Genomic DNA, 13,884 nt, shown 5'->3' with positions numbered 1-13,884 from the left:
GTGGGTTGTGCAGTGGCAATCACCCTAGGCTAAGACGGTCTGTAAATAACATGAAGTGCGTTAAAAGAATGACCGTGTGTAATCTTTAGGGTTTGGAACACTAGACAGCTGCTTGTAACAGTCTTTATTTTTTTTTCTTCTAAAACCATGCTAACAAAACAGCTTTTCTGTAGAAAGTTACACAAAGACAGTCCATAACTCTGGTATCCAAAATAAAGACTCTATTTGTCTTCAGTAAAACTTGTTCTTTCACAGGGTTATAAAGTCACTGTCTTTGAGGGTTCAGCAAATCCTCACAAGAACAGCCAAGTAGTCAACCACTCTTTCACCTAAGTGTGTCCTACATTACACACCACCTCACAGACATCCTATGACTGTATCTTGACTTTTTCAGCCCCTTCCCACAGGTGGGTTAACTACTTAAGGATCAAAGGTCCAGTTTGAGTACTTAATAATCTTTGGAAAAACTGAAAGTCAGTTTTCTCCTTTTCCTGGATCACCCTGGGGTGAGATGGGTGAGATTCCCTGATTACTCCAAAACTTTATTCTTGCCATCCGCCTTAAAGACCACAACCCACAACCCAAGCAGCAGTGATATATACCTGTGTTCCCGAACCTATCCCTGGCATCCTGTACATAACACCCTCCTCCTCTTCCTTGTTGTGGAAGTATCAGAGACAATTTGGGACACCCTGCAGTGTACCCAAGAGGGGGCATCAGTGTTCTGATGTTGCTTTCCAGGTCTATGTTCCACCATGAATTTAAACTCTTGCAGTGCTAAAAAAAAACACCTGGTTACCTTTGGTTATTCATATGCTTATTCTACCTCACCCAGGTCACTGGAGCATGGTCCAACACCAAACGGAACTTCCTGCCAGGTAACAAACAGCACACATAATCCAAAGGCCGCTTGATGGCCAGGTAGTCTCGCTCAAATATGATGTTGTTTTTCTCAGCAGCCAATTATTTCATGCTGAGAAAGACCACGTGGTGTTCCTCATCATTGACCTCTTGAGAAAAAAACAGCCTCTATGCCTCCACTGGTATCCATTTAACAGTAAATTATTTTGAAAAGTCTGGAGTAACTAGCACAGGATACTGGCATAAAGCTCTTCTAAGCTCCAGAAAAGCCTTTTTCAGCCTTATCATTCTGATTGACCATGACTGGCTTCTTACCTTTTATCAAGTTAATCAGTGGTGCAGTGATATCAGTGAAGTTGTGGACAAACCGTCTGTAGTATCCAACAATTCCCAGGAATTCACTGATCTGTTTCTTTGTGATGGGGCGGGGCCAAGTCTGAATAGCCTCTACCTTGTTAATCTGAGCATTTATCTAACCTTTATCTACAAAGTACCCCAGGTACCTGGTCTCTTCCATCACAAAGGCACATTTCTCAGGATTAACAGTTATTTTATATTGAAAATGACAATCTGGAGTGGAAAATGAAGTCTTTTCTCTGGCTTCTTTGGTTACAAGAAGGTATCTCTTTGCAAAGTCTAAGATGGTAATATACAGGGCTGGTCCCAACTTCTCTATTAACTTTGATAGCTCATTGAGCTTTCTGAAATCATTACAAAGCCATAGAGTTCCACTGGGCTTCAGTACCAACACAGTCAGGCTTGACTACTCACTCTCAATGATAGTTTGAATGAGTTTAAGCATTTTCCAAACCTCCTCTGAGGCTTTCCTGTATGCCTGGGGAATGTGATATGGTTTTACTCAGACCTTCACATTAAGCTCCCTGCTCAATGCTCAATTACACTGGTAAGGCCTGATAGTCCTGAAAAGATCTCCCTATTCCTCTGTAAAAATTCTTTTACCTGATAAGATTCTCTCCACTGTGGGTAAGAGTACAACCACCCAGTCCCCAACCTGGAACTGTCTAAGTTTGACAGATGAGGTGTACACCCTTCTCTGTGTTTCTTGGGCCTTCTGTAAATGTTCCATTACCAGTGGCATCACCTTAGCTATTCTCTCTTTCATTTGGATGGTATGCTCCACCCCCATGTGGGAGAATTCTATTTCCTAAATTTCTCTAACCAGGTAAAGCAACTCCTGTACTCTTTCCTTGTACACCAACTCAAACATAGAACATCTGATTGATGCTTGAGAAACCTCCCTAATGTAAAACATAAGTGCTGGGAGTAAGCAGTCCCACTTTTTTCCATCTCTTTGTACAACACTCTTGAGCATAGATTTTTGGGTTTTAGAAAATCTTTTGGCTTGCCCATTCATCTGTGGGTGATACACAGGAATATGCAATTGTCTGAACTGGAACAATTTGTGCAGATCCTCATTACCTTCAACATGAATGGATTGCCTTGGTCCATCAGAATTTGTTTAGGGAACCCAGTTCTTGGGGACATGTTAAATGATTCTCTTGCAATTGCTTCTGAGGAGGCCATCTTTAGAGAAGATTGTGTAATCAAGTACCACAAGGATATGTTGGTGACCCTGAGCCGATTTCACCAAGAGGCCATCCAGATGCATCCCAACACGCTTAAGCGATATTTCGATACTAGGCAGAGGCACCAAGGATTTCCTAAAATGCGACACTGAAGCAGTTAGCCTCTGTTTTCTTGGACCCAAGGTGACCTCCCAAGTCATCATTGTGGTTCATATCAAGTCCCCTGCGTCTAAAAGGCTGGGAGACCAGTAACTGGCCAACCACTTCACCCTGGACTTCAGTAACTCTGTATAGTAAATCATTATTGATTGCAATGTAAGGAAACCATGTTTCATCTTCAGATATTTGTGGCACCCCACAAAGCACCATAGCTTGCTCTCTGGCATTTTTTACTGTTGAGCCCTACATTTGGGTGGCACAAAATGCACCGATCAACATTCTAGGTCAGGATGCAAGGGGCTCCCATGTTTCAGAGATTGAAGCACCCTCTAGTTCCCCAGTGGAATGCTGGATTGTTCTCGGGGAAAGCCGTTGGGCCAATATCACAATCAAAAGTATCTTTTGCCTCATGTCTATATGCCTTTACCAAACTATATGCACAGTACATAATGCATATCTCTTTACCTATTATGCCTCCCCTCTGGATCCTCCTATGCATGCTTTCCTTATACCACCTTTAATGTACCTCATTACTGTTATCAATATGATAGACAGCCTTAAGATATACAGTATTCAGTGGAGCACTAAAGGCCTGAATTCTAAAATTAAACAATCTCTGGTTTTCAATCTCCTCACACAGTACACTCCCCATATTTGTATCTTTCAAGAAATGTACCTGATTGGAGGGAAGATTTGGGGTCTTAAAAAACAATGGGTAGCTCAGCACTATCATACTACCTGCTCTGCTAATGCATGTGGAATGAGCATACTCATACACAAGTCAATTCCTTTTCACCTTAATAAACCTACTTCAGATAGAGAGGGCAGGTATGTTATTTTAAATACTTCATACTCCAGATAGAGATTGTACATTGTAGGCATACAGTATATCTACCACCACCTGCTGATGTGCAGCTATTATATAAAATTATATTGCAAGTGTTCTATCTAGCCTTCTATCACACTCACTGTTTGATAGAGAATCCACTTTTGGGTAGAATTTAGTATAATGCTCACCTGTGTTTTTTTCTAGTACTACAGTATTTAGTACAGACAAAATTACTGGGTTTAGGAATAAGAACACTCTCTGCAGAGGCAGAATGATCACTGGAATAAAAATGAAAGTCTGTAATTTCATTTAAAGTAAAGGTTAAAATCGATCCTCAACAACTTGATAAACTACCGAGAACGCAACATCACCACTGACTGTGCCCTAAAGGCATTTTTTCTAACCTAACCTTTCTTATACATGTTTCTTAAATGAAGTGATGTCAAGTCCCAACTACTCTATCAAATACTTCTAGGCCAAACTTTTTTTTTCTAATCTAGAACAATGTTGTGTTCTAGATTAGAAAAATTATAAATTATAATCATAAATGTAAATTATGTTTTATCATATTTCTACCAATTTTATGTTTTTTTTTTTTGTACTGGGCTTTTATACCTTCCATGCAAAAATCCTTCTCTCTGTTATTCTCAAATATTGTATTCACATAGCTGTATGCAGTTACTGGATATAATGGTAGTATATTCATTTAATTTTGTCATGATTTTTTAAAATTTTGGTCTACACTTAAATGCAAACAAGGGATTAACAAGCCAAAGGCATTAATGAAACTTTCTGGGTTCAGCAAATCTTGTTTCAAATTCATCCATCAAACCAGAACTCAGCAGTAAGTCCCACTGAATTCCCATTGGATGGGAACTAACTTTACCATTACACAGGCTATCCCCCCTTCAGTCTATTATGAATGCTGCTGCTAGACTCATACACCTTACCAATTGATCAGCAACTGCTGCCCCTCTCTGCCAATCCCTTCACTGGCTTCCACTAACCCAATGTATAAAATTCAAAATGCTAACCACAGCTTACAAAGCCATCCACAACACTGCCCCTAGATATATTGCCAACCTCATCCGCAGATATCGCCCAAATCGCCCACTCCGCTCCTCCCATGATATCTTCCTCTCTAGCTCCCTCATCACCTCCTCCCACGCTTGCCTCCAGGACTTCTCCAAAGCCTCTCCCATTCTCTGGAACTACCACAGTATGTCCAGTCAGCCCCCACCCTGTCTGCCTTTAGGCAATCTTTGAAAACTCACTTATTCAGGGAAGCCTACCCCAGCTCCACCTAAAAACTGTACTTGAATCACCTCCACCAGATCATCCCCTTTTGTATCACCTCCCCCTTTGTTTAGATTGTAAGCTCCACAAGCAGGGCCCTCCTATTCCTTCTGTACTGAAATGTATTGTACTTGTACTGTCTCCCTTATATTGTAGAGTGCTGTGCAAACTGTTGGCGCTATAAAAATCCTGTATAATAATAATTTTAAAAAATGCTGTTAGTAAATTCCAGCCATTTTTAGGGCTAGTAAGCTTACTACTATAAATAAAAAACCTGGGAAGCTGGGCACTGCCATGGAAGATATGTACCAATGCAAAAACAAAAAAAAATTTTCTAAACACAGTGCAGGGGATCGAGGGTCTTTTCATGCTGCTTAAAGGGTAATACTGAAAATACAAAAGCTCTTTAAATGCCGCTCTTGGGAAATGCCTGAAAGATGTATGTTTATAACAGTTTGATTCTCATGGAGATTCTCAGTGACAGCATACACCAGCAGCACATATTTACCTATAACATTAACAGCTATCTTTTACAATTAGCTTGGTTATATACATCAGTATGTAGCCACTGGTGTATTATCAGTTTTAACCTCCCTGGCGGTATTCCCGAGTGTAGCTCGGGGTAAAGTTTCAGTACCACAAGCGGTAACCCCGAGCTACACTCGGGCTTACCATGCGGCACTGCTCCGGGATCTCTCAATCACTTACTTGTCCTACGCTCCCACAATGTCCCTCCTGCAGTGTCCCCGGCAATGTAATCCGGCGGATGCCGGCATCTGTCTTCTGGGTTCCGTTCCCTGCGAGCATCGGGACGTACGGGGGATGGAACGGCAGGAAATTTGAAAATGACAAAAAGTGACGTTCACTAAATTCACTAAAATCACATAGTAAAACATTACTGTATCAAAGCATTTCACATACATTTTGTCCCTAATGCTTTTCCTGTGCCCTGCCTGCATTTTTACTGTTCTTTCTGCCTGGAAACTTAGAAAAGTGTCCAAAAAGCGTCCCTTTAGGTCAAAAGCGGTTTTAGACCAGCTAGAGAACAGCGATAGTAAATCAGAACCACTTGCAGAATTGAGTGATAATGATTCGTGGGGAAATTCGTCATCAGAAACTTAAAACGATTCTGCGACTTTGCTCAGTGATGTGCGAACTTGCCGCTATATTTCAAATTTCAGTGTTTTTGGTTTGATTATATTATTGAATTAAATTTATTATTATTATATTATTATTTTTTATGATTATTTATTAAATTCTAATTTATGATTTTGTGTTTCAAATTTTATCATACCCCGGATGTTTACTAGACTCTTGTTCGGACAGATTTCAGTGAGTTATTCCTAAAAATTACAGGCCTACAATAAAAAAAATACATATTTCCATGCAAAAAAATGTACCGCTTTGAGCACAGAAATATGGACATAATCAGACCGCTAGGGAGGTTAAAAAAGTGTTTTGTTTAGTTTTTTTCAGGTAGTTTTAGCAGCGACACATGCTTTTTCATTACCTGGTTCCGTGCCACCCTATAGCAGAAGTACTGCTACAGGGCGGCACGGGTGTGCAAAATCACACATATATATATATATGTGATTTTGCACTTCCTGGTTGGGGGCGCGCGCCCTACCCATGCTGCCATTCGCGGCCTCTGCGGTCAATCACCGGGTCCCAGCCGGGGTTTACTCGCCGGCACCCGGTGATTGCCAAGGATCTCTGACTGGGGAGAGACCTGTATATAAACAATACTCTCCCCTGTCAGCTCCTGCACACTGCTTTGTATGGCTCTGCCATGGTATCCCCGTCGGAGATCCTCGGAAATTACTCACCGACGCCTGGTGATTGACAGCCGCAGCCGTGAAAAGCAGCGCGGGTAGTGCACACGCGTGGCTTGCGCTCGGCCCCTGCCTGGAAATGCAAAATCACTTATATAAACATGATTTTGTGCACCGCTGCCACCTTGTAGCAGTATTTCTGCTATAGGGTGGTCATAAAGTGGTTAATAACACATTTTCCAAGTTTTGTCTCTTTACAAGCACTGGGTGTACATAAAAATACCCATTGGATTGCCAGAAATCAAATGTGCTTCTAATTTCTTATTTGACACACTGCCTGAAATTCCAAGCAGTGGTGTCAGCCCTGCCCAGTTCTGTACTGCTGGATTACACAATGGGGTAGATTTACTAAAGGCAAATATACTGTGCACTGCAAGTGCAGTTGCTTTATATCTAAGGGGAAGCTGTGAAATGAAGCAAAGCTCTGCTGATTTCTATCATCCAATCATGTGCAAGCAAAAATGCTATTTTATTTTCCTTGTGTGTTCCCCTCAGATCTAGAGCAACTGCACTGTAAGTGCACAGCCTATTTGCCTTAAGTATATTAACCCCAATAGTTCCCCCTCTCCTGTAAACTGCTAAAAAGCTCAGTTGTTTGGTAATTTTTTTTTAATTGTCTAACCAACTAAAACTAAAATATATTACAAGGCAGCTCATGATGCAACACTGTTCAGTGTGTACTGGAAAGCTCCTGGCGCCTGCCCTTTAATGGGTTTGTGACGCCGAGAGGTGGGCCGGGGGTTAGGGTCATGTGACCGCCATGAGTGGCAGTCACAGCAGTCACATGATCAAAAAGCTCCCGATCACAAATAGAGATTGGAACCTTTCTGTGAGGCACCCGTAACATGTTTGTTTACACTGGGCACGCAAATATGCCACCTGTCTGCGTCAAGGCTCATCCACTGAGAGGCCACATATTTGCATACCGTCATCGCCAAAGAGTTAATAAAATGATGTATCAAGAACATACAGGGATATTAACATGGAAGCATAGTAACTAGTGGTACTGGCAGTCAAAAAAAACTAAGAGTACCCAGGTAACACCAGGAACAGATTTAAAGTGCTACTAAACCCACAACAGTAAAATCAGTCTGTCTATGCAGTAAAGCATGCTTGTTATACTCACTGTGGAACCTAAGGGGTTAATCCTCTGCATTGTGTAAAAATGCTGCTTGATCCTGACTTCTCTGATCCTCCCCTTCTTCCAGTGTCCCCCTCTTATCTCCTGTTAAGACACATCGTGTGGAGTCACTCTGCACATGCTCAGTTTGGTGTGTATTGCTAGAGAGGTTTGTTTTTTTTTTTCTTGGGAGAGTGCATGTGATCAGCACAGGGCCAATCAGCACTGTCCAGACAAAGGTCAGGGGTTCTGTATCCTCCTAGAGCAGAATAAAAACTCCTACAAGCTTTAACATGTGCTCTGCTGGACACTGATAGAAGTCACAAGACTGCTCTAACTGCTGATGAGAAAATGTATTTAGCAGTTTATATTTACTAAACTAATTGCATTTTCATGTTGTGTGTACTGTGGGAGACTAGATATAGTGAATGCAGAGTACTGGGTTTAGTAACACTTTAAGGGCTCCTTTAAGAGCAGACATATTGCCCAGAGATGAAGAACTGGGGACTGTGGAGAGCCTGGAAAAGCGTCAAGATGGACCTATCCAAATAATCCATGTGAGTTGTTGCTATAGGAGACAGCTGTTGCTACATAGGTACAGAACATTGGATGAAGAGTGGCTTATGTATTTATTACAGATACTTATATAGTGCCGTCAATTTACACAGTTAATTTACATAAATAATGCATGTTCACATCAGGTGCTAACCCTCAAGGAGCATACAATCTAACATCCCTAACTCACATTCATAGATACACATACTAGGGCCAATTAGACAGAAGTCAATTAACTTACCAGCATGTCTTTGGAGTGTGGGAAGAAACCAAAGTACCTGGAGGAAACCCACATAGGCACAGGTAGAGCGTGCAGGCAGTGCAGTGGTCAGAATTCGAACCAATGACCCTAGTACTGCTAGGCGGAAGTGCTAACCACTTAGCCACTGTGCTGCCCATGTGGATTAAGGAAGGGATCATTACATTACATTTAACAATTACATCTTATAAGGCCCTTTTGGGAGCTTGAGAGCAACACAAAAAGTCCTCATGCACACGGGACGTTTTGATAACGTTGGTAACATTAGCTGTGTAAAGTCACATTAAAAACGTGAGTATTCCAGCTTTTTTTTAGTGTTTTTTTGCATTAGCGTTTTTCCACGTTTTTTTACCACAAACGTCAAAAAAATTGCAAAAATGCCGGCTTGCCACGATTTGCACGTTTTGCAGCGTTAGAGCATTTTTACAGCTAAAAAACTCTAGTTCTGGGTTTTTTGTTCCAGCCAAAAAACGCCCCTGCCAAAAAACATTCATTACAGTCTATGTGTGCATGAACACATAGGATAACATGCTGGGGAGTTTACTGGCTGTAGAAAAAAACATCAAAAGCAAAAAACAGCAGCTGTAAAAACATCTAATGTGCATGAGGACTTAGACTAACTATGTCCTTCAGCACCTAGTGGGCTCTAAAAGTGAGGAGATATCAAGCTCCCATTAGCGTCTTATAAGACACATTGGGAACTTAAGGGCAACACCAAGCTGGCTCTGAAAGTGAATGCACCCTAGACTTAGCTTCATCTTCTCAAGACCAGTTTCCAACTTGGTCCTATTCACCATCTCGGAAGTGCTTCTTTCTACTTCTTCAGAGCATTTGACTAGGCCATGAAGGAAGAAACAGACTAGTCAAGGCTTTTGTTCTCTTTCTTATCCTGTCAGTATGTTCCTAATTAGCACTGGTTAATGCAGGAGAGGTGATTGGTCATAAGTACTGTCCTTCCACCTCTCCTAGTCTGAGTTGTGTTGTACATGAGGCTAAAATCAAGTAAATTCCATTACTTATACTATTTATTTATTGCACAACTGCCTAAATTAGTGAATTATTTTTTTTTAATATGCTAGGATATATTTAAGATGCCTACCAGCCTGCCTGCCTAATAAATGGTATAGGTCAGGGGTAGGCAACCTGAGAGCCGCAGGACTACAAGTTCCATCATGCCTCTGCAAGTCATAGCTGTAACTGTCAGTTTTGTAATCTTTGCAATGCCTCATGGGAAATGTAGTTCCACAACAGCTAGAGAGCCACAGGTTGCCTACCCCTGGTATAGGTGATACTAAGAGGCTGTCCTAGAACATCATACAAGCATAGTTTCCCATTTTTGTATTTAATATGTTTTAGGTTAATTATTAATATCATGCTTTATAAGTGTGGAGTGAAAGCAATTTGAAAGGTTCAAGATTCAGATAACTTATACCTACAGGATATATTTATAGATGCTAATATGTTTTTCTTTTAATTAGCATATGTCCTTTTTGTTCACTGGGCATCAAAGCTGATGCCCATACTTATTTAGTTAAAATGGTTTTCCAGTTAATGCCAATGCAAAACCAATCAAAAGATGTATCAGCATGATTCTCCTAATAACACATAAAACAAAATCACTGTTCAATTTGTGGAGACTGTTAATGAATATTCATTCGGAGAAACTGCTCCTGTGAGGACCTCTGTTGTGATAATTTTCCGAGATCTTCTAAGACCTGCTTCACAGCTGATATATTATTAACTCTAAAATGCATTTCAACATTTTCATGACATTAATATATTCTCCATTATCCTTCCTAAAACACAATAAATCAAAGTTTATTATTTTGCAATTAATTTACACTGTAGAGATTTTTTTATTGCCAAGAACATTGGACGTTATTTACAAAATACCTGTTTGAAATGTATCAACAAGGAAACTTTCAATTAAAGATAAGCTATAGGCCATCAACTAAATACACCAATGAAACACAGGGAAGCTGCTTTACCTGAAAAAGGATTTTTACACAGAGCAACCAGGTGGATGACATATACCTTGTAGGTCTCATGCACACATCCCGTCTGGTCGCCTTTTCTCCTGGGAGGAGAAAAGCTGCATAAAAACTGTTCCTAGTTTCACCTATTGCACACCCATTTAAGAGTGTCATGTCTTTGAGCATTAATGGATTCCATTGGCCAGAATATTAATTTGCATTTACAGCCTGTAAACGTTCCTCTTCTAATATGCCTGTAAAAGCCTATGGGTGCATGATCACACAGGCTAACATAAAGGTTCTTTTAAAGGCTGAAATAAAAAAGGTCAAACTACTTTAAAAAAAAGAGGAATTTTTAAGCCCTGTGTGCATGAGCCCTTTTAGTAATACAATGGTGTCTTCCCTCCATTCCCAACTTGCTAACTGTATAGTGAAAGATCAGCAGCAGATGGATGCAGTCAGGGCAGTGGATAAGGGGGTACCACCAGTCCTCCTGTACGGGGCCCAGGTCAGCAAAAAGGCCCAGGCAGCTGGGATAATTGGATGTGGGCAGAGAGGGTGATCAGCACGAATTACTGAAACCGATCCCCTGTATGGTTCCTGCAGCAGCTGACAACTGGATTCTTCTCCTCTCCCTCCCAGCTGCTGCAGAGATAGTCATCTAGTAATTGCCTTCCCACACCCATCACCCTCCCTGTAGACCATACCTTTCCCTCTGCTGCTCAGGCCCCCCTGTGTGCCCCCACCCCCTTCAGTGCCACCGAGTACAAAAAGGAATCCAGCAAGTTCATTCTTCAAACTGAGATAAAGCACTGCATTCACAAATATAGAATAACAGCTGCTCATAAAGTCTCAGTACTATCCTAGATGAGAGTCTGGTATAGATGTTAATGAGGGCCATGCACAAAAAAATAAATGGGATCCCTCCTAATTCATATCATGATCTGGAATGGATTTTAAGGGGGATCCCAAGCAAAAAAGATATTTTTAAAAAATGGCGTGAGGCCCCTTTATGTCACTTTTCATGGATCCCACTGACGTCATTGATCATATATTGTCAGTGATGTCATGTAAGAGACCTCACCCCTGGACAACTGGATTCTTCTCCTCTCCCTCCCAGCTGCTGCAGAGATAGTCATCCAGTAATTGCATTCCCACACCCATTACCCTCCCTGTAGACCATACCTTTCCCTCTGCTGCCCAGGCCCCCCTGTGTGCCCCCACCCCCTTCAGTACCACCTAGTACAATAAGGAATCCAGCAAGTTCATTCTCCAAACTGAGATAAAGCACTGCATTCACAAATATAGGATAACAGCTTCTCATAAAGTCTCAGTACTATCCTAGATGAGAGTCTGTTATAGATGTTAATGAGGGCCCTGCACAAAAAAATAAATGGGATCCCTCCTAATTCATATCATGATCTGGAATGGATTTTAAGGGGGATCCAAGCAAAAAAAATATTTTAAAAAAATGGCGTGAGGCCCTTTTATGTCACTTTTCATGGATCCCACTGACGTCATTGATCATATATTGTCAGTGATGTCATGTAAGAGTCCTCACCCCTTAGTTTCTAGCAGATGTAATCCATCATTCCTGTCATTCAGTACTAGGAAAATGGTGGGAAAAGAGATGTAGTGGTGAGCGGCATTTTTTTTCTTCCGGTGAGTCAATAAGTGTCAGGCATTGTGACAGATCATCTAGTGATGCAGATCCAAGAGTGAAATTAATGTATATAGTGGAACTTTTTTATTTGTCAAAAATTGTAGGTGTTTTTATTGACACAATACATTTTTTGTGAATGAATATGGATACTATTTGTCCCTTACTCATTCACATGGGGGCTGTATCTGAGTGCTTCCTTATTGTTAAAGGGGGCTTCCAGATTCCAATAAGGAGAAGAGGCCCTTGTCCTCATCAACATGTGGACAAGCTATTATCCCCATGTTGAGAGCATGTGGCCTGATATGACTCAGAATGGGGAGCACATACTTATTCCTCTTTTCCTGGCCTGCCAGGCTGCATGCTTGGATAGGGGTCTGGTGTGGATATTTGGAGGAGGACCTCACGCTTTTTTATTATTTCTTACATGGGGTTCCCCGTTACAATCCACAGCAAACACAAGATGTATAGTCTTTTGGCAGCACTAGGGTCGTCGCCTTGAATCCCAACCATGGCACCACCTGCCTGGAGTTTGCATGTTCTCCCTGTGGCTGTGTGGGTTTCCTCTGGGTACTCCGTTTTCCTCCGACACTCCAAAGACATGCAGGTATTTTAATTGGCTCCTATCTAAATTGGCCCTAGTATGTAAAATGTATGAATGTAAGTTAGGGACATTAGATTGTAAGTTCCTTGAGGGTTATGGACTGATGTGAATGAACAATATATATGTATGTAAAGCGCTGTGTAAATTGATGGTGCTATATAAGTACCTGTAATAACTAAATAAATATTAATTTTCTTTCTACCTGATGCTAATAAGACGTTTGGATCTGATACAGACACTGACCAACTAAAAGAAATTAAAGGTTTAAGAAAAAGACAAGTGGGCCTTGAATTGCATGGACAAACCTTGTTTGTATTACAGAGCAAGAAAGATCCCCACGGGCTTCCATAATTAAAAACCAGCCAACAATCAGTTGGCATAAACGTGATTTCTGTGAGAGGTGGAGTGAGGTATCTACCCAGAACTCACTGAATTACATGGTAGTAGTCATTGAAGAAGTAAAGGTTCAGCTGTGGCAAGTTAATCGTGAATTAGCAGTTCTGGAATGTCCTATACAGGACAAGGACAAACAGACCACTGTACTACAAGAAATTGACAAAGAGATTTCAGCAAGCACAACAAGACAGAGGCAATCCAAAAGGGACAACTTCAAACAGGTGAGTGCCCTAGTATGGTGTGAAGGATGCATGCTTGTCATGCTAACTTCTGGGTTCCCAGTTCAAACCAAACCCAAGCCCATTCCAAGTCAAAAGTATGCCATATACAGCCAGTGTACAGAATGAGTGGCCAGGAGTATTTCATATACAGTTCAGTATATACAGTGCAGTCGTCTGTAGTATATCATATATTCTCCAGTGTACAGAGTGCAGTGGTCAGTAGGAGTGATGAGCTTAGTATTTGTGCTTGGGTTTATGTGAATGCAGAAATTAGCCATCATGCCTGGGCCAAAGAGCTGTGGGCAAAAATGTCCCACCCTGAAGCTGATATATACAAAAGCACAAAGATACGTGTGACATCCTTGACCTAATATTGGCACATGGCCATACTAGGTCAGAATTGTTGCAATCATTCCTGCCTCTTATGTATACATGCAGCTGTGGGGCAGCAAATCTTCCATCCTAAGTTAATTGGTCCAGCGATGCCAGCTAATTTCTGGGTTCCTGATACTGACTAAACCCAAACTCATGCCTAGTCAAGCATGTATCATATGCAGCCCAGTCTGCAGTGA

Source organism: Staurois parvus, unplaced genomic scaffold (assembly GCF_062004578.1).
Source record: "Staurois parvus isolate SC_StPar_1 unplaced genomic scaffold, SC_StPar_1.0 ptg000626l, whole genome shotgun sequence".
NCBI lineage: Eukaryota > Metazoa > Chordata > Amphibia > Anura > Ranidae > Staurois > Staurois parvus.
Note: the sequence above shows the minus strand (reverse complement) of the source record.